The following is a 22,178-nucleotide window of genomic DNA, read 5'->3' on the forward strand; positions in this document are numbered from 1 at the left end:
AAGTATTGGTGATTCTGTTCCAATACCTCCTGTTGTGTAGAGCAGCACTGGGGTTGGTAGGTGTCCTCTCTGTGCAATTTCATTCTTGGGGCCTTGTGAAAGCTCACAAGTACATGTAAAGGGCTTAAAAAGTTAGCATTTTATCAAGGAAACAAGCCAAATGAAAAAGGATGGAAGAAGGATTTCCTGCAAGGAAATATGAAACCTTAATTAAACTTATTGATTACTATCCATTGTTATTTTTTAAGATTTGATATTTCAATATGAAAACATGAAAATAATCGATATCAAGAAACTTCTTTTCCTTTTCAAGGCAAGGTTTTCTTTTTGTCATTTTTTCTTCTCTATTGCATTTCAGACCAAATGCATCACTCACATGTTTTCTCTAATTTTGTATCCTTTTCCTTGTTTCTCTTTGTTATTGATTTTAGCTGATATAGAATGATTTTGAGCTTAGATTTTTATCTAATGAGAGCTTAAAAAGAAGACAAATCAACTGAGGAACTATGAGATAAAATGACCTGTTGTGTTCGATAAGGTCAGATAAGAAGTGAAAGAAGGTGGGTGGGGTATATTGTCAAAGATATAATTTTTCTGTCATCAGCTGAGGTGAGTTGTAATCATTGTAGCTACTGTTATTTCTTTAGCATTTATTAGAGACTAATGTTTTATATATTTTTCCTCATTAAATGCACCATAATTCTATGAAGTAAATGTCCTTGTTACTTCCATTTTACAGATGAAGAAACTGAGGTTCATAGGGGTTATGTAACTGCCAAAAATCACACTTAGCCCAGAATGAGGTAAACCCAAGGTAGACTGACTGACTCAGAGCCTTTTATCCTCTGGCCTGCTTGTGTGTAAAGCTCTCGTTTTTTTACTGTGTTTTCATGGGGGGGAGGCTGTCACTCCCTATGCTTCAGAATCCCAGCCTACATTTCCCACATGAAATGCCCCACAAGGTTTGAGTGCCCTGTGCCCAGCAGCCTTATATGTACTGTGCCCTTGGAACTTTGTGCATCTGATGCAGGACAGAAGTAGGTAAAGTGACAAGATGACCCAGCTTAAGCTCAGGTGTGATTCAGTGTGTATAACCAGCATATGTTGGGGACATACTGTATTCTGGTCTCCTTCGTCAATGCCAAGGCTAGAAAGATTAGCAAGAAAAGGTGTTTATTAGGAAATACCTCCATAGACAGAGATGAGATAGGCACCATGGGGATAGGAGCTTTGTTTGTTTTGCTCATTGCTATCTCCCAGCACCTAAAATAATGCCCCAGTAGAGTAACAACCTCACAAATAGTTGAAATACTGAATGAGAAGATGCAGCTTCTGGGGCATTCTGAATGCCAGAGAGCAGAGAAAGTCATGGACAAGGCCTAGGTGTCCAAAGGAAGCCTGCTGGTAGCTGAGGCGGGGAGTGAGTTGGCTTGGGGGGCTATGAATGCAGGTATTGGCAGAGCAGACATTGATGGGTGATGAGGGCATTGCTGGGTGTGTGTGAGGAGGACAAAAATTGTTTCATATAAGTAGCTCATCAACCCATATTCTCTTCTGCTGAGAATGCAAAGAATAAGATGACAGCTCCCTTTCTCTTCTTGCTTACACTTGTTAGCTCCATGCATGATCCCCTTTTTCTTTGCCTGTCATGCCCATTGTAAGCTGATTTATCTGAGAAAAGCTGGGTGGGGGTGAGTACTAGGTGGGGAGCACCTCACATCCAATTCCTGGTGTGGCCAGCCTGTCACACCAGGCTGTGAGAGGTAACCATTTTCTCATTCAGCTGCCCTCTACTCTGTTGGCATCCACGGTTGAGGTGACTGTGAAGTGCTCAGACTAAGTCAGAACACTGTAGTACATGTTCACTTGAGGACTGTGTGACCCTGTGCCAAACCACTGAGTTTTCCTTGTCTTTTCTTTTCAGCATGTTGTTGTAGGCTTGGCCTAATTTGGGCTTGGTAAAGTGGAAATAGTCTCAGTATTCTGTGATTCCCACTGACAGTCAGTACAAATGTACACTGTACCCCTTTCTCAGCTTCTTCCTTTGGTCAATTGCGGGTATGGAGAACTTTGAGCTTGGGCCTAGACTGACACCTGGTTCTGGTCCCAGCTTTGCCTTCATCACGACAATCACCTTCAACATGTTCCCTCTCCTGCCTGAGCCTCATTCTCCTCCTCCATCAAGTGAAGGGGTGGGATAGGTGGCCCCTATTGCTTCATTTGCTCCTGGATAGTATAAGGAGATAGATTGTTATTGATTCAGTAGGGACAGTTATCCTACTTAATTATTTTGGGGGGAAACTTTCTCCAACTTAGTATGAGTAGAACCTCACAGATTGTGGATCCTTCAGGACTTATTAAGTGTTATATTTGACAAGGTGACTTTTTAAAGGATATTCTAATATAATTGCCACTATTTTCTGTTTGTAGTTTGTGTGCGTGTTTGAAACAAGTGTTTTAGATTTTGAACTTGCTTTACTGAAATGGTAACCTAAGTAACTGGACTCCATCAAGCTATGCAGGGCTCAAATGGCTTTCAGGTTGCATTTTAAAAGCTACAAATTGTTTTACACACTGAATCACAGAAATTAAAAGTAACTTGAAGAATCTGTAACATCCCAGAGCAACCTCCCCTGGTTGTAGGCAGGCGGTTTCTCTGACTTGTTCTTAGACGTGTGTTTATGTACAGATTTCCTGTGCTTGTTTGCCATGTCTTTTTCATGCACATTTGTCCTGTCTCCCTTGATCAGAAACAGTGCCACAGGGGCACACTCAGACCAAAAGGGACCTTCGGTGCCCTTCTCACTTTACAGTGAGGAAAGGGGAGCCTGACAGGCTGAAGAACTTGACCAACTCCTCTAAATGAGCCCCGGACCAGGGGAGGGATGCCTTGCCCAGTGCTCTCTGCCCCACTGCTATAATGCAGGCAGGGACATGTATTTCTAAAGTCCTGTTTTTTTGCTGTTAGGGAATCTTGAGACTGATTGGCACTTGCCAAGGTCAACCAGGGGCATCTAACTTGTACTGTGGCCCAAGACAAAACCATAAATTTACTTAAAACATTATGAGATTTCTTTGTGATTACATGTTGCAACGCAATTTAATTGTGGACCAAGACAACTCTTCTTCAGTGTGGCCCAACACAAGCTCTTCTTCCAGTGTGGCTCAGAGATACCAAAGTTTGGACACCCCTGGGAGAAACTCATGTGGAAAAGTATGATGTCTCTCTCTCTCAGAGTGACACCTGATTCAAGCTCTGGTCAGAAATAGATCCTTGGGTTTTTTTCCACTTTTTCTCAGATCTGTTCATTGCCACTTTGAACTTAAATGAACCAGACCATAGTTGAGATTTTTAATTATTTTTGGTAAGCAGTGCAGTACAAGTCTTAATATTTTAATTTTTATGTTTTTTGCAATATGTATTTTTAATTAGATGCATTTTAAATATATTTTATTTATTATGCTATTACAGTTGTTCCAATTCCCCCCTTTATTTCCCTCCACCCTGCACACCCTCCCCATCCACATTCCCCCCTTTAGTTCATGTCCATGGGTCATACATATAAGTTCTTTGGCTTCTACATTTCCTATACTATTCTAACCTTCCCCCTATCTATTTTCAACCTACCATTTTATGCTTCTTATTCCCTGTACTTTTTCCTCTTCTCTCCCCTTCCCACTCCCCTGTTGATAACCTTCCATGTAATCTCCATTTCTGTGGTTCTGTTCCTGCTCTAGTTGTTTGCTTAGCTTGTTTTTGCTTTTGTTTTAGGTGTGGTTGTTAATAACTGTGAGTTTGCTGTCATTTTACTGTTCATATTTTTATCTTCTTTTTCTTAGATAAATCCCTTTAACATTTCATATAATAAGGACTTGGTGATGATGAATTCCTTTAACTTGACCTTATCTGAGAAGCACTTTATCTGCCCTTCCATTCTAAATGAAAGCTTTGCTGGATAGAGCAATCTTGGATGTAGGTCCTTGTCTTTTATGACTTGGAATACTTCTTTCCAGCTCATTCTTGCCTGCATGGTTTCATTTGAGAAACCAGCTGACAGTTTTATGGACACTTATATATACTTATATATATAAGTATATTTTCCTTTATTTCAATTTGCATAGCCTTCACTTCCTCCTCTTTTTTTGCAACAATACTCAACCATTTCTGTGAGCATCCTGATTACTAGTGTTTTAAACTTTGCATCTGATATGTTGGCAATCTCTTCATCTCTTAGTTCTATTTTTGGAGCTTTGATCTGTTCTTTCATTTGGGCCATATTTTTTGTCTCTGGGTGCCAGTTACATTTTAAGGGGTGGAGCCTTAGGTATTTGCCAGGTGGGGCAACCCACTTTGCTGCATTGTGTCATGTATGTGGGGGAAGGATACTAGAGGGAAGAATGCTGTTTGCTCGGCTCTCAGGTGGCTTTCAGTCACTTCCCTTGCTACCCACAAGCAAATTGGATCCTTCTGGTTTTCACTCCCAGGTGGATGGGCTTGTGTACCTTTTAGGACCCTGTGTGTCTCTCCAACGGACTCTCCTGTGAGGCTGGAAGTTTCTCCCATTTTCCCAACCTGCACAGGGTTTTACAACAAGAGGTTTTGAGACTTTATTTCTCTGTGCTGGAATTCTAGATTGTGTGGTACATCTCACTCCCTAGTTGTTCCTCCCAGTTTATCCTCACACAAATGTGAGCCCACCCAGTCAACCAGCCACTGCTTTGACCACCAGATCTTTCTGCTGCTGCCTCGACACATGTCCTCTGTGCCCCATCTGCCTGTCTCCAACCCTCCTGCCTGTCTGAATGAATATTTCTTCTTTAATTCCTTGGTTGCCAGACTTCCATTCAGTTCGATTTTTTGGCAGTTCTGGTTATTTTTTGTTTTTAGATTCATTCTTGTCCTTTTGGTTGGGCAAGGAGGCAAACTATATCTGAACTTCTTAATAATTAAAGTACTTTACTAAGATATAAGTCTTCCTAATAGTTAGTCTGTATTAGTGATATTTTACTTTATTACCTTAGTTTACATTTACTGCATTAAGAGGGTTTTCATTGAGGATTTCTTTCCTGTTATATGCTGTTTGCTTAAATTCTTTTGCTTTTTTACCTAGTTCGATGGTGAAAAAAAGAAATAGGGCTACATTTTATAAAAATTGGTCACAAAATTGATTAAGATGAAGTGGTAATAATGGTAAAAGATTCCTTTTCTCTGGATATTACACTTGGGATTCCATTTTAAAAGTCTGTCTTTTGAGCTTCTGCCATTCTACTGTTAATGTTACTTGTGTAATATAATAATTTGAATATCTGAAAGTATTTGTAAAGTGTTATTATTATGTAATATATATGAAATAGTTTGTAGATTAAATTTGCTTTTCCTTCACATTTTTTTAAAAAAATCAATATGGCCTTTGTTTTCCCCCTTAAGAGTAATTTTTTTTAAACCTCTCAACCCTAGTTTTTTCTAGAGTGCTATGGGCAGTGGACCTGACCTCAGACTTCATTTGTAAGACCTCTCTAATGAACTTGGGCAATGGGCTTCTTCAGGGTGTATATGAACTAAGCATAACCAGGGGAAAGATATTGGAAAGGTTGTATGACATTTGTAGCTGTTCTTAGAGAAGCTATGAGCAGTCAGTGCTGTGTTGTCTTGTCTTGTCCTCCCACACTTTCACAGACTTTCAGAAAAATGGGCTGCAGCTGCCCTTCCCCAGAGCTCTCCTAGTGCCCTACAGTGTGGTCATCAGCACAAGCTTTCTGTGGCTTTTATTTTGTCCTTTTTGGCTTCTGTGAGTCTACTAAAATTAAGGTTCCTACAGGTCATCAGGAAAATGATCTCTTTCTTTTAATTTCAGCAAGGGAAGAGGTAAAGCACAGAGAGCAGCAGATCAGACCATATGAAGCTCCACTGGAGCAGCCTGAGAGCTGTGAAGGATGGTGGCTGCCCGAGCTGCTGAGGAGGCCCTTGCTCTAAAGTGGGAAAGCAGGTCTTAGCAGCACAGCTCCCATCACTCCTGCTCATCATGGACTCTACCCTCTGGCTGGATGGCTGATGTGACTGTGTGCCCTAATTGTGCATGCTGCTGGACTGGGTTGCCATCCCAGGTACCTCCTGCTCTGTGGGAGCAGGGCAGGTGGGCATCAGATGCTACCAAAGCCCGGACGGGACAAAGCAATGGACTCCGACAAGCTAAGATGGAAGTGACCTGAGGCTTCACCCAGCAGTTTCCTCTTGACAGGACAGCTTGAGTCAGAGCACAGTTTGTCCTGGGGAGCAGTATGCAGGAAGCTGGTTTTTCAGGCCACAAATGCTTTCACAGGTGAGAATTCTCTACACTTAAATGCAAATTTTATTTTGACTCTTAATTGACAGGTGATAAATGTCAAACAATTGTAGAAATTAAATGTACATTTGCACTGATGAACTAAAGGCCTTACAGAATCAAGGGCTCAGGCTGCCATGGTGACTGATTTTGACAAAATAATAGCATGTTTTCTTTCTCTCTAAATAAGAATTCGAAAAAAGCATTTAGCATTTTATGATTCTGCTTTTGTTGAGTAATAGAGCACACACATGTCTTGCAAGTCATTATTCTTTAAAGGAATCTGTCACTAATGGAACAATGTGTAGGGGATTTGTTTTTCTTTGCAGAACTGGGAAGACCTCTTGAGTAAGTAAAGTTATTGCTGATGAATAACCTCTCCCTTCCCATCTTTAGTTTTCTCAGATTTATTCATGTGGAATGGTGGTGAGGTGGCAACTCTGCTGAACTAACCTTGCAGTGAGGATCTTCTCCTATAAATGGGGCTCACACAGAATCCTGGCATCACACTTAACAATGACTTACCCCTGGCTGCCAGTTTGAAGATTTTGCGGGGAACCTCTTAGTCTGGGTGTGCCCCAGAAATATGGGCCAAGACACAGGGGCTTTGAATTTGGGTTCTGGTTCTTTGTCTGATTTGCTTAACATGCCAGGAAGCTGCTTAATTATTCTGGGCTTCTGGCTCCTCATTTATAAAATGGGTCTGTGAAGTTTGAAGAACCTCATGGAATTCAGAGAAAATATTTTTACATAAAAGTTTTGTTTTTGTTTTGAAGGAAAGATAGTAGAATAATCACAAGAAGTGACTTACTGAGTGTTATCACAAGAAGCGGTCCTGTGAATCTTAAATGTTTGGATCTGTTCACATTTTGTGGAGAGAGAGGTGAGGTGTTGGAGTGCCTGGAGAGAGGTTGTGGCGTAGGTTTGAGAGTCACACAGACTTGGACTGGACTTTGCCTCCTTCACTGACTAGAGCTGTGCACCTGGACAGTCATCGGGCTCCTCTCCATTTTCTTTTGCTCATTTATAAGTCAAGATGGTTGTGTGTGCAGCTCCATGATGCTGCTCTGAGGAAAAATGAGACAAACATAAATAGATGCAGTACACAGATCTTGATCCTTTTCAGCTGATGTGGAATCATAGTATTGAGCCAGGTTGCCTGGTCCAGGCCTTGATGCTCCTTGTGCTCAGACCTTTGAGCAGACTCCTTAGATCTCTCAGCATCTGCAACTATAACATGGGAGCCTCCACCTTGAGGCTTGGGAAGGTCCTCTTAGAGTGGTCATAGCCCACTGAAAAATGAGTGAAGAGCTATTTAAATATAGATTCAAAATAACACACATGATTGAGCTCTCTAGAACTGTTTTCAGACTTCCAGCCCGACTGGCTCAAAACCATACCCTTCTAGCGCCCCTTAATGGGCATATTGCAGTTGTTTCAGTCACATGTGCTGTTCTTTCATAGAATGTCTCCTCCTCTCTAGGCAGAGGGTGACCTGCTTGGCTGTGACACAGAATACCTCTGTGAAGTGGCCAGGTGAACCACCCTCATACTCTTCTTCCCCATTTGCCAGGAGAGTACTGGGAGATTATCCAGGAAGTGCATGCAAATAAGCTCATAGAAGCAGTTCTGAGAGGAAGAGGAAGCAAGAAAAGAAAAGGAAGAGAGGCTGGACAAAAATACCTGAGGAAGAGTGGGCACATGGTTCAAAATGTAGACTAGCCCAGAGGTGGGTTTCTAGGTACAGTTTCTTATCCTTTTGAGACTGGTGCTGGTCTGTTGTGGCTCATGCTTAGACATTGAGTCCAGTCTTCATCACTCATTGAGATGCTCTGCAGCTTCTCTGTCCTGGGGGAAAGTAATTCTCCACCCCATCAGGATCCCAGGCTGGCCTGAATCAGAAGGTACAGTAGACTTTGAGTAATGACAACCCTTAGGTTTCTGCCTGGAGAATTCTTAGTAGTTAGGATAATGCCTGGCACATTAATCAAGGACCACGTAAGTGGAAGCTGTTATTATGGCTATTACTGCCTGGGTTGTGGGTTATGCACAGGATCCCATGTCACCTCCTTACATACTCATATAGGAGAAGCATCCTCACTAAAAAGTTAGTTCAGCCACCCTCTTGAAGCTACTCCCTGGCTCATATTTTCTTATCTTCTTTTAACTCATAGTTTTCCTAAGAACTCTGTTTTCTTACAAATTTGGCCTCCTCAGTTGCATCAGCCTATCTGAATAATAATCATACTAGTGGTATTATTTACTAGTAGTAAAATGATAACTGTGGCTAATATTTAGAGAATTTACTGTGTGCTTTAGCTGTGTTACCTCTGTCAGTGTATATTACAACTGTTAGTGTGCTGGTGTTCCTGGTGTGCAGGGGCACATTCAGAGTAGCCAGGAATTAGATTGAGCCTTTCCAAATCTTCTAGCACTGTGTGTGACTCAGTTGCACATAGGGGTCACCTGAGAAACTTTACCACTGCCCGGGTCTCACCCTCAGAGATTGGGATTTAATTAGACTCTGCATCACCTACCCTGCTAAATCAGGACCTACATCCTAACAAGATCCCAGGTGCTTGGTACACATAAAGTCTGGGAAGTAGTGAGAGCCAGCACTGTATAGAGAGTGGTGTTTAGAGGTGAGGGATGAGTTGGGAGAATCCGTTCTTCAGAAGCAGAGCTGACTTGTCCCATTCCTGCAGGATGGATGATTGGATTAACAAATCTGCCATTCTTAAGGAAACTGTCAAGTGTTGATTGTTAGTTATCAGAGCTGGGCAACAGTAACTATAGTGGGACAATGGTTTTAGCTTCCCAATATCTCTAGAAAATAACTAGTGGTAAAATAAAGGAGTTAGAAGTACCCAGCCTTCTTGGAGGTAGGTCCTGGTAGACTCTGCTCATCGTTTTTATTCTTTGCCTGTTCTCATCTTCTTTGCCCACATAGTTGGTAAAAGTTACTTATGATGTAGGATGAAAGACTGACCTTCTGTCCTGCCCAAGCAGCTAGCTAAACTGTAGCTTTAGATGGAGGTGAGGAGGAGGCTGGTGCCCACCCCCTTAGTTGGTTAGCTATATGTATGTTTTTTGACTATAGTTTTTTCTATCCTAGGGCAACTAATGATGCTAATATTTTAGTTTTCTTAATTGTAGAAAGACTGATTTTGCTCATTCTCTAAGTTAATGGAAGGAGGCTTACTTTAGATATCTTAAATGATGAAGGGGTTAAGGCATTTTTCCTTGGTTTTAATTCTTGTTTTAGAGCAAGACAAAAATGCTACCATACAGTTAACCATACCTACACTTAAACAAATTTGCCATTTTATATTTTATGTTTTAGTTCTCATGGTGGGGGTTGTTAGATTCCTATTTAGTAAGGATTAGGACTGCAGCCTGGTTGGGAGAGAAGGTTGGGAGATGGGTGTAAAGCTGTGTTTGCCTGGCAAGCCCACTGTTTGTTTGGAGTGTGTGAAATTACCTTGATGGGTGGTGGGAGCTTAGAAGGCCCCTCTCCCCAAGACACTGCTGGCCCACCCGTGTGGTTAGACATTGCCTCTTAAGTCTCTCTTCCTCTGTGAGATATAACCACATTGGATACATATCACAAATTCAACTTCCCAATTATGATTTTATTAGGTTAATTGTTGCATAAAAGAATTTATACATTGTATTTAAATTTTACAGTGCATGTAATTTAAAAATAATTTTAATCATTTAGATACTGTTTTGTAACCAAAAACTTAATATTTCCTTTCATGTGCTTTCCAAATTTTCTTACAATGAGCAGGGTCCCTTTATGCAACAATTACCCATATACAGTCCTGCCATATGAAGCTTTGCACTATTAGCATTTTCACTTGTGTCCTTTCAACAGTTTTCCTGTGCAATTTTTTTTCTTACAGAACTGTGTGATAATATATATTCAATTTTATAACCTAATCATTTCCTTCTAAACATTTATTATGAGCATTTTCTTTTAAATATGATTTAAAATCACATCATAGTACTCTTTTATGTATGTGTTCTTAAATTTTAAAACTGTGTTCTTATTGTTGGGTATTGCAGTTTTTCTCCTTATAAATAATGCTTTGATGAACACCTTTGTGCAAAAAATTATTCTGTATATGGGGTCATTTCCTTTTGTATATTAGGATAAAATGCTAGAAACAGAATTATTAAGACCAAGGATGTAAACTTTATTAAAATTTATGGTTGAATTTCCAAAGGGATTGGTTGATCCTAGCTTCTGAGACTTTGCTGAGCTCAATTTCTTCCAATTGCCTGTTCACTGTTGCTGTGGCCTGTCCCTGCCATTCAACTGTAAGGTGGAGATGCTCTGCCTTCCCTGCAGGGTGTCATGAGATTGATTCATGTTTGTAGAACTTTTGCAGCACACTGCTGTAAAGGCAACCTGAGTGCCACAGTTATGATGACACTGCTAATATTTTATTTGGGCAAAGGAAGACTCAGGCATCCTAACTTTACTGTTTTTGTTCTTTCAGGCAGTCTTTCTACATGGCAATGATGTAGATAGATAGACTCCAGCAAGATAAGACTCTTGTAAAAAGAAACACTCAGTGCCTCTGGGAAGATAGAAATGGATATCCTTCTAGGATATGCCAGTAAGGCCTTCATTGAAGTGTCCTAATAGTGATGGAGATTTCATCTGAAGTTTACTGTACTTGTCAGTGACTTAGAACGCACCCTGCCTAGGTTATCACTATGTATACCCTAAAGAAGATTTGGGGTTTGAGGTTCTACCTCCTCCCCACCCCCAATGCCACCCTTAGATATTGTAAAAGTTTTACTCATTTGTCTTAAGTTCTCTGAATCATTTCATTAAATGTTAAAAAAAATTAACCTTGGCCTGGCTGGCGTAGCTCAGTGGATTGAGCGCGGGCTGGGAACCAAAGTGTCCCAGGCTCGATTCCCAGCCAGGGTACATTCCTGGGTTGCAGGCCATAACCCCCAGCAACCGCACATTGATGTTTCTCTCCCTCTCCCTCCCTCTCTCTCTCTCTCTCCCTTCCTTCCCTCCCTTAAAAATAAATAAATAAATAAAATCTTAAAAAAAATTAACCTTGGATAACTAGGTAAATAACCAAATTCCTGTAGAATTTGCAAATATTTGTTGTGAAAAAAATAATCAGATCTAATTGTTAAATAAATTAAGGTTATTTCACTCATAAATGAAAAAGATGAGAGTTAGGTATGGGAAAGGGAGCTATTTTGTAGATGATGGTGACCAAGTTTACTTAGCCATTTATGATCAGAAAGGGAAAAACACTTAAATTGAGATGTCGGATGCCTATTTTCCCCCCATGGAATTCTTTCACACTAGCAGGAGTGCAGGGACCCTGCATTGGGTGGATGTGGCCCCACCTGGACACGCAACTAGAGCTGCACTGTTCCCAGGGCTGTGAAAAGCCGGGAAGGATCCTGGGTCACTTTCTTCCCACCACCCAGACCCTTTAGCTTATTACCCATCCCTTCAAGGTCACACCCCTGTGCTGACCCATGGATGACCTTAGGCCACACTTTCCAAAGTTGCCGGGAGAACACTTGTTTTAGGACATACTGAAGGAAGTTTTTCAGCAATAAGGGTAGGGTAGATTTATGACCAAATTCTGGAAGAAGGAATTTAAATCAATTTATTTACTCTAAAACTTTATAGATTTTAGTATGAGACCGTAATATGAAGGTCCTTGACAGGTAAGATTGGCAGCATTTCCCAAATGTTAAGACCTGGAAGGCTTTTTAGAAACAAAAGCATTGAAGGATAGCTCTCCACAGCTCATGCTGCTAGTCTGTGATGTGGGCCTTCTCTCTGCACTTCAGGTGTCCCTGTCCTGCCTGCACTGATGCGGCTGGCCCCTAATGGGGCTGCATACACTGAGCATGTGTTCACAGAGCTCTTGCCAGACATATGTGAAGTGCTGCAGCAGAAAATAATGTTACGAGGCAGTCTGTCTTCCTGCCCTCTCTAGTTCTGCCAATATTCTTTATAAGAGGTAGCTTTAATTATACCTTTTCTTGCCCTAAAATTTTCTTGTGGCTGCCTTTTGCTGCCTAAAAGAGCCTAGACTCCTCAGCCTGGAGTTTAAGACAGATGCCCTCTCATGGTGCTCACAATCTAGATGTCATGAGCAACACTGTTAACTGTGCAGAGCAGGCACATCACAAGCTGCTGTGGAGCTAGGACATGGTCTAAAAAAGCAACTGAGGACTTTTGCACAGCTCCCTGGCCTATCTACTTGTGGACATCTCCATTCTATGGCATCTTCTCTCGTTCATTTATATTTCATGGATATGGTTTTCTGCCTCCACTTTCGGTCACTCACCTCTGCCCGTTTTGCAGAGACAGCCCTTGGGTGATGGTTTCTTCTCCAGAGGCCTCAGGGGCAGTGACACTGTGCCATTATCAAGGTCACAGCTGTTTGCTTCTGTAGGCCTAAGATGGGTGGATGCTTTATGGTTTCTTTACAAAAATTCAACCAACAACAATGAATATGGTAACATGGACATTTTTCCCCCTCAACAGACTTTCATATTTTAGACTATTACCAGAGCAGCATAAGGAAGATACCTCTTGGTTCTAGAAGCAGGATGATAGCCCATGTTCCTACAAACCTGTAGGCATTGCCCAGGCTCAGAGCTCCTTCATATCAGAAGTAAGATGAGAAACCATGCTGGTCTTATTATATAAACTTACTTTTTTCTTTAGTAGTTAAATTTCAGAAAATGAAGGGTGTTTTCCTTACACCTTTGGAATTATGCTATCATTGATTTCAGATATGGTATTTCACAGAGATGACAAAAGGAATAAAGATTAATTGTCTCCTATGCCAGGTATTTTCACATATGCAGTCTCATTCAGTTCTTGTGTCAGCCCTGGAAGGTGTGCATACTATCCCAGGTTTATCGGGAAAGGGATAGTGCAGACACAGAGAGGGTCTGCTTAATGCTATATTGACTATGGTCTGCAGTGCCCGAGTTGAGATACACGTCTGTCTGTGATGGAGTCAGATCCTGGTAACTCCCACTGTGCTGCCTCAGCTTCCTTCAAGCATGTGGGAGAGCAGAGAAACACAGGGTCTTTTCTTTAGAATCTAGTGACAGGTGAGAGGGACATATGGAGAGAGAGACAGGAAATTGTAACTCCAAACTGAAATCACAGATAGTGATGTCCTCATTCTAACTTCAAAAAAGCAGACCTTTACCTGTCTACCTTTTGGCAGAACCTCACCAGTTTTTGTCATCCTGTTTTTAGAATGCTTAGAAGTGAAAGCAATAATAAACTGTAGTGGTGATGGTTGCATAGTCATGTATTTAATGCCACAGAACTGTACAGATAAAAATGGTTAGAATGGTAAATTTTATATTGTGTATATTTTACCACAGTAAAGACAAATATTTTTGAAGAAAAAGAAGCAATACTGTTGAGCTTATCTGAATAGCTCTAATCTAAGCAAGGGTCTTGATGGAGAGAAGAGGGAGCAGAAAGACATATGAGTAGGTATGTGTGAGGAAGAGGGCCTTGTTTGGCTTAAGGATAGGTATGGACTAAGGTGGGTGCACCCACAGTTGAACATGCCAATGAACTGGTATTCTTTTAGTATTGGTTAAGTGTTCATTGGAGAGGCTGAGTTCAGGTGGGCTGTTGATGTCCCAAACAGTCTGTATGCTCCTGGCTCTAACCACATGGATCCCTCTCAGCAAAGCAGAGGCTCTGCAGGTAAGCGGCCCCCTTTCCTAGAATGCAGTTTGACAACCATCTGTTTTTACTTGGGACTCACTTCCTGTACAGAGCACTGATTATAATGTTGCTGCCAACCTCATACAGTGCTCATGCACAGACATGTGATAAATGCAGTTTCCTCCAATTCTTGATATTTGTAAAGTTGTTTAGGGGCCCCAGTACTATATTGGTGCTAGGTATCAGCATAGATTGACATCCTCTGTGACTTTTCCACTGGCATGCTCCAGTATCTGGTTCTCCTTAAATATGGGTAGTGATCAAGTTGGAGTTTAAGACAGGAAATTCTGGGAGGCTACATTCTGTGGAAAGCACAGGAAGTGGAGTTGGAGCCTCATGGTTTCTTTGATCACTGTAGGTTTTCTTGTGAACTGGGCTGGTGCATGGCTTCCTAAGCCATCATGTGTGATTTATAAAGAAGAAAGGAGACTGACAAAAGAGGTGCTGTGTAAGTGGTGAGAGGCTGCTGTGACCACCTCAGGAGTGTCTAGTCTGACTAGAAGCAGGAGCCAGCATTCCAGAAACATCCCAGATAAAAGGCAGCTCTTACTCAAAACATGGTGTTGCTACAGTAGCACCCTTCCTTGTTGCTGGTTTGGGACCCTCTGCCACTATTGTTTCATGCATCTCCTTGTATTAATATTATTTGAGTTCCTTTCTGTCCCCACTTCCGCCTCACAATGACATCTGGCAGCTGGTGACATTTCTTTCTTAGTCTGCGGAGTGATCTTTGTACTGGGACTCTTATACTCAGTTTCCTTGCTTGTGCTTTGAACTCTAGCTGCTCTGTATACCTAGCTCCAGGTGTTCCCTGCATCTTCCTGTCCTAGATCATATTTTGGAGATAATCCTCTGATAGTCTGTACTTAGGCTGATGCTTGTACCAGGATGTTCCATCTCCTAGGCAGAAGTGTGTGAACTGCACTAGTCCGGTATAACCTGCTCATCTCTCCTACTGTGAGCTGCCTTTACCAATGAAACTTTTGGCTCCTTTTCATTTCATTAAACGTCCAGCCTTGAGCTTCACTGATTACCATCTGCTGTTGTCTAGCCTTGACTAAGTATACCCTGAATGTGCAGGGTATGAAAGAGAGCAAATGATAGTAATTGAGTATTATTATGTGCCAAGCAATGTTCTAAGCAACTTTCTTGACATATATAATGTTATTTAAGCCTCAAAGCAATTCTATAATAGGTGTTGTTATGAAGCCCTTTTGACAGATGAGGAAACTGAGGCATGAGGTAGCTGGGATTAGAACCTGCAGTCTTCAGAGTCAACACAAATGACTGGACTATGCCTTAAATGTGGTCAAGCCAGCCTTTGTCAGGAAATGTTTTCCTGCAGTCTACATACATGCAATGAAATATTACTTGGTAATATATAGGATGAAATCTCATTTGTGACATAGATGGACCTAGAAGGTGTAATGCTCAGTGAAATATGTTAGACCAAGAAAATCAAATACCATATAATCTCACTGATATGTGGAATATAAAGAACAAAATAAATCAACAAACAAAACAGAAATAGACTCATCAATACAAAGAAAAAACTGATGGTTTCCAGAGGGGAGGAGGCTAGGGAGATGGATGAAAAAGGTGAAGGGATTAAGAAATACAAGTTGCAAATTGGTATTAATAGTCACAGGGATGTAAAGTACAGCATAGGGAAGATAGTCAGTAATACTGTAATAACTATATATTGTGTCAGGTGAGTACTAGAATTATCAGAGGGATCATTTCATAAATTATATAAATGTCTAACCACTATGCTGTACTCCTGAGACCAGTATCAAATAATATTGAATGTCAACTGTAATTGGAAAAACAAGGCTGAGAAAGGGAAAGAATAAATTTTCACTTTTGAAAAACAAAAAGAAACTCATTAGACTTTGTTTTTGTTTTTAGTTTTTTAAATTGTTAGAGGTCTGGACCTCCAATTATACCACAGATTAACATCGTGTTTTGGGAGCTTCACTGAAGCACCCTTAGTAGTATTGTTTGTTTATTTGTTGTCCTTCTGTTGTTACTCACTTACTGTTGGCCAGGGAATGGTATAGCAATGAAGATTAATTTGTCGCCTCTCCTAGCCTTAGTGTCCTTGCTTTATTGGAAGAGATAACTAACAGGTGTGGACAGAATAACTACAACATGAAGCAGAAAGTTCTGAGTGCTTAGGAATGCACTGATGAAGCACTCTAGGGGTTCCTAGGAGGCAGCTCATGGGGTGGCGAAGGAAGACAGCTGAGCTCAGAGCCCAGGGAGGTTCCAGGCAGAGTAGGAGGAGGGAAATTCAGGCAGAAGCAATGCAGGCAGAAGTGGTTCCATGACCAGGAGTTTGTGCCAGTGGGCAAGCAGTCAGAGTAAGGATTTGGTGTTGATTTGCAGGTGAGTGAAGAGCCTTTGAAAGTTTCAAGCCACAGAGTGACATTATCAGAGCAGCCGTGGCAGCAGTATCCGTGAAAGAGAGCGTGGGGGACCAGGCAGAAGGAAGTTTGTGCTTGGCTGTAGATTATGCTCAGTTCAGGGGCGTGTGTTTTTAGTCCCTTCACCTTCCCCCTTGATGTTTCTGGGCAAGGCTCACTGTTTTTTTTTTGTTTTGTTTTTGTTTTTGTTTTTGGTCTGTTTATCTCAAAGACACGCTATCTTCTTTTGAGTATGAAGAAATTATTCTCTATTGCTCAAAGCCAGAGTGTGGCTGAGAGATTTATGAGCACCTGTAAGCACTCAAGGGAGTGGAAAGAGGGTTGTGTTGGTTAAAACAAAAGTAAAAAAGACTTAAGATATGTATATCATAAATTTAGTTTTTCCTCCAAAGTGAAATAACCTTCAGGTAATAAGTTGTATAAGTTTAGTGGATGGAATGTTATTTCCTTGCCAAAGATTGCATTGTTTTGTAAGTTGTGTGTGCTTTTTATCTGATTTTATAGTTCAAGCAGCTGTGTGGTGACAGACAGCTAGCTTTGTGGGTTTTGCTCAGCTTGGTGTTTTGAAGGAAGGAATAAGAATGACCAAAGCCAAGTTGTGATTGATATTCATATCTCATTGTGTTTGGGTGGGGGAGCTTTTGTGTACCTTCCTTAAAAAGAAAATAATTGCCAAATGAAGTTGTCAAAATATTAGAGCCTCTCAGCAGAAGAATTATATATTGAATAATTAATGGGCATCACCTTGTTTTAGTTGTGTTAAACACTATGTCTAAAAATGGCTGCTGTGTAAAACCTCTGGTGATGAGGCTGTGCCACTAAGTAAAAACCAAATTCACTTATTTCATTTGTAGCATTTGTTGAGCTTCTAGTATATGCCAGACACTAGATGAGGTGAGGCACCAGGGAGTATACAACCTGAGAGGTGACCCAGATAAGGGAGTAAGAAATTTTTGCAAAAAATTAATACCAATTTGCAGAAATGGTCACGGTCAAGTGTATAGGCACTGCACAGGCTTACCTACTAGAGTCGCTTGCACTGTATCAGGGGCATTAGGAAAGGGCTTTCCATAAGAAATGACTTATAAGCAGAGATCAGAAATAGGACTTAGCTGAGCAAAGGAGTAAGTTGGGTGGAGCAGAACCCCCAGGAAGACTGGACAGCAGGACCAATGGCCCAGAGGTGAGTGAGAAGAGCCTGGGTGGCAGCTCCATTCAGCTAGAATTTAAGAGTTTGCATGGGGGATGGGAGGCAGTGGTGGAAACTGATGAGGTGGAGAGACCCAGTGGCTGTGGTAAAAAGGGATGTGAACTGAGAGATGATTCAGAGATAGGTTCTGTTGAATGATGATTAACTGCATGTAGAGTGTGAGGGAGAGGAAGAGTCAAAGCTGATGCTAACATGTTCAGCTGAGGCACCTGGAGGAGAGCTTGATGACTGGAGATCTCCTGAGCCAGGTAATGCAGGAGGAATGGGAGGTATTGCGGGGAAGACCTCAAGGTTTGTCTTTGTCTTATATGTATTAAATTTGAGGCTTCAGGACATGGCAGAAATATTGGGCATGCAGTTGGGTATGAAACTGCATGTCTAACCTTAATTAGGACTGGATGTGAGGATTTGGGAATTATCAGTCTGTAGCTTGCAGCACAGTATGTACAGCAAGTACCTGCCTTCCTCCTTACAGAAGATTTTTGGGGAAAGGAACCTATTTCATAACCCTTCTTTCTCTGTGAACACCGACACTGCCTCTCTGCCCCTAGCACCTCCCTTCTTTTTCTGCTCTGTTCTGAGTCCCCAACCTGCATGATTGTCACAGGGAAAGCTGAACTGCTGCCCTCTAAATGTTGCTGTGACTGATCTGTTCTTGCAGAGGGTGAGGTCAGTTCTCTGCTGTTATCTAAACCCTGAAACACAAGACTGTGGGTGGCCAGCTTTACTGAAGGCTGTACTTAGCAGGAGGTACAAGATGGGAGAAAAACTTTTAAAATGGACACTTAGTACATCAAATAAGATAATTTACAGAATTTGAGAGAAAAAGTAAAACTTAATTCTTCACAGATGATCCTGTCATGGGGACTGCTGACTCCTGCTCTTTCTTTCCTATCTGGAGGTTAGAACTGTATCTACCTCTTTGGTAAAACAGCCCCTTCCTCCTTCAGGGGGCCCTTCCCTGTAAACCTCTGTTTTTCTTCTAGGAACCCACCCCCCATTTCCTACTTACATGTCTTGCCCTAGGATCTATCCCCTTTCTCCATGGAGCAGGCTGCCAGACACATGAACCCTATCATTACATGTAACTGCTACCTGGCCCTTGGTGGATGATGCCCTAGAGTGTCTTTTCTTTGATGTCTCTGGGCCAGTTTGAGTTGAAGCTGTGTTCTGTGTTCTCCTGATTCTTCAGTTTTTCTCTGGGTGACTTGCGTACACACATACCTACACACTCACACATCTCCCTAGGATTTCACGTTTTATTTCCTGGAGGCAGTGGAGTCTGACCAGAGGTTTCAGTCCATAGGAAGCTATTGCTGAACATTATCATGTGCTTTCTCTTGTCTTCTGCTTCTGGACCATGCCCAGAGCCCAGTGGTGCATAAAAAGTGGGGCTTCACACCATGCCTTACTGAAAAGGGTCTGTTTATCCATGGGTACAGAGGCCTATAGGAGCTTCAGGATTACAGGTTGTTTCTTTTATCTTGTATCACACACAAACTTCATCTTATTTCTAGTGTCTCTGCATGAAAGCAACTGGGGTATTTTTTACTGAGTAATAATTGAGGCCAAGAGAGGGATTGCAGTTAGGCCTTTCTTCTACAGGCCTAGAAGAAAGAGGCTTAGGATAAGACTGTAATGGGACATCAGCATTAAAGGACAATGCATATGAGGAAGGCACAGTCAGAGTGAGCAACAACTCCAGGGAGGGTCTTGGGATGTGGCCTGAGTGGTCAGTGGTGGATGTATGACTGGGTAGTGGGAAGCAGAGACATAGGAAGCATGAACAACTTTTTATAAAGAAGTTTGGAAAAGGAAAAAAAGGCTAAGGGAAATGTGGGTGAAGTAGAGTACAGGGAGCAGGATACCAGAGATACATGTTAGATGAAAACAGTATAGTGGAAAAAATGGATTCCAGGTCAGTGGGATGGTTGGGGCCAAAGCCATTGCTCTGTTCATAGATAAGTGAAGGGATGGCCATGATGCAAATGCAGGTCTGCAGGTCCTGATGCCCAGGAGAACCTTTGGGGCCAGCTGGGGCCCTGCTGCTTTCCTCCTGAGCCAGAGAGTAGGTACAAGACTGTGGAATGAAATGAAGCTTATCATTGGGCTAGAAGGAAAGGAAGGAAAAGAGCTCCCAAACTTTAGGTGCCTTGAAAGCAGATTCTGGGAGTAAACACTCCAGAAGAAGTGATACAACTCAACAGCCACCTAAAATTTGGGAGCTCTTTTAGCATACAGGTAGTTAGAGCTGGAACAGGAGAAGGAATTTGGTATGAGTGCCTGGGTGTTATGCCAGCCCCGGCACCTTTAGTTAGACTTAAAGTTGTCAGAGAGCCATCTCTGCAAATGTGCATGACTTTGTTTCTGGGTCCCTCCATTCAACCCCGACCCCTGTCCATCTGCCATTCTTGGAGGGTTAATACAGTTTTTTCAGCAAAGTCCAGTGTTACCTGGATCTGAGCTCTGGGAACTCCTGGAGTCCACTCCTTGGTTTGGAACAGATACCAAGGCAGGTTCCATGTGTGACCATGTGTGCTGGAAACAATGCATTATTCCATTCAGATGTGGACAGAAAAGGAACTGAGCTATCTCTGCTGCTTGCTTTTTCCCTGCCCACTGGTCCCCATGGGTCAGCCCTTATTGATTGTGATTTCAGGTTGAGAGGGCCACTCTAGGGGTGATTATATTTTAATAGAAGATGTTGTGGTAATTGTCAGTAGTGGGAATTCAGCAACATAACAGACACCATGGGGTGTAAAGTTCAGACATTGTTGAGTGGGAGGAGTAGTTTTTGTTTATTGAGTATTTCATTTTTTAAAATATTTACATTATATTTGAAACATTTTCAAATGGTATTTATGGAAAGAAGAGCATGTACGTGTGTTGTACAACCAATAATTAGAATGTGTAGACTTCTCTTCTTTTTGCTTCTTTCCCAGCATTCATTCCTTTGTAGGAGATGTCCTTCTGGCACTATACCTGATCCTGATGAACTGTCATTCACAGAACCCCAGAGATAAGCTAAGCTGAAGCTAGCTTATCTAGGCAAAATGATCAGGTACTCCTGTCTAATAATTTAAATCATGAGAAAAAAACAAACAAACTAGAAGGCAGTTAGAGATGAGTCATCTGGTGGCACTCCTAACATAGTGAGCACATGAATTCCCATTATATAAGTCACCTGAATGCCCAAACACATGGCTTTCCTAGGCCTAGTTATTCAGCATTCCCTTCAGTAGTTCAGTAGCCTTGCAATAAACATACCCAGCTTCCTCCTTCTCTGCCTTCCTCCCTCTTCCCCTCTGCTTTCTTGCTTTACTTAGTAAGAGTTTGTTACTGTTGATTGTAGCTAAAGAATACTGATTTATGTATTGTTAAGCTTCTTATAACATTTTTTCTCATTATAAAGTTTAAATATGTCTATAGGTCATTTATCTACAAAGAAGATAATTAACTTGGTAGACAGAAAAAGATGTCTATTATAAAAAAGCATGACTGTGTTTCCAAGCATAGAAATAATGGTGAGAGGTATGGCATAGGGTTGTTGTTGTTGTACACCAAGAAAGAGCCTTTAACTCTTCTAGCACCAACCCCAATTCTAATCTAACTTTGGTACAATCTTTCCCATCAGTGCAAAATTTTGGACTCTGAAAATAAAGGTATAAAAAAATACAGACAGATAAACAGTGAAAGGAATATTTTGAGAAGAAAAAAAGAGAGTAACATTTCAATTATATTTGTCATACCTCGGTATGAATCTCATTGGCTATGATACTGAGAAGAGAGAAAAAGAGGGAAGGAAAATACAAGTCAGTAATGTAGAGGGTAGATTGCATGTACTCAGAAGTGGAAGTTTGGATACAGCCAATTAGCACAGCCAAAAATCATCTCATATCAGTTTCTTTATTGGTAAAATTAAGAAGTTGACGTACATGATTTTTTCCTCTCTCTTAAAACTAAAAAACAAAAAAGAAACCCATTCTCTAATATTTCCCACCCACCACACCCAACTCTGGCAACCACCAATCTATATCCTGGATCTGTGAGCTTGTGTTTTTTTCCTTTAAAGTAATATTCCACATATAAGAGGATCATCCAGTATTTATCTTTCTCTGTCCTGACTTATTTCATGTACCACAATGCCCTCAAGGTTTCACTCCAAGTTGTTGCAAATGGCAAGATTTATTCTATTTTTTTAATTGTTCAAGTACAGTTGTTTCCATTTTCCCACCACCACTCCTCTCCATCCGAGCCATCCATATTTCCCCCTTGATCCTATACCCCTTTGGCTTGTCCATGTGTCCTTCATAGATGTTCCTGAAAACCCTTCCCCATTTTCCCCCATTATCTCCTCCCACCTCCTTTCTGGTTACTGTCAGTTTGTTCTTAATTTCAGTTGGTCTGGTATATTTTGTCTTGCTGTTTGTTTTGTTGCATATGTCCCACTTATAGGTGAG

At 41.4% G+C, this 22,178-nt stretch overlaps 1 protein-coding gene across 10 annotated transcripts in view; it reads left to right on the plus strand.

Annotated features, from left to right (window-relative positions):
- The window catches only part of LDLRAD4 (low density lipoprotein receptor class A domain containing 4), a 621,642-nt gene that overhangs the window by 187,433 nt on the left and 412,031 nt on the right, over positions 1-22,178 (plus strand). For 3 of the 10 annotated variants that reach the window (XR_004899295.1, XR_004899296.1, XR_003685375.2), the window contains exon 3: positions 5,856-7,992. The exons of 5 other annotated variants lie outside the window; for them this stretch is intronic. The gene's annotated coding sequence lies outside the window, so the exon portion shown is untranslated. Of the gene's footprint in view, positions 1-5,855; positions 7,993-22,178 lie in introns of those variants that run through there. 2 more of the 10 variants (XM_028523564.2, XM_036009360.1) reach the window with 1 other exon arrangement.

Source organism: Phyllostomus discolor, chromosome 9 (assembly GCF_004126475.2).
Source record: "Phyllostomus discolor isolate MPI-MPIP mPhyDis1 chromosome 9, mPhyDis1.pri.v3, whole genome shotgun sequence".
Taxonomy (NCBI): domain Eukaryota; kingdom Metazoa; phylum Chordata; class Mammalia; order Chiroptera; family Phyllostomidae; genus Phyllostomus; species Phyllostomus discolor.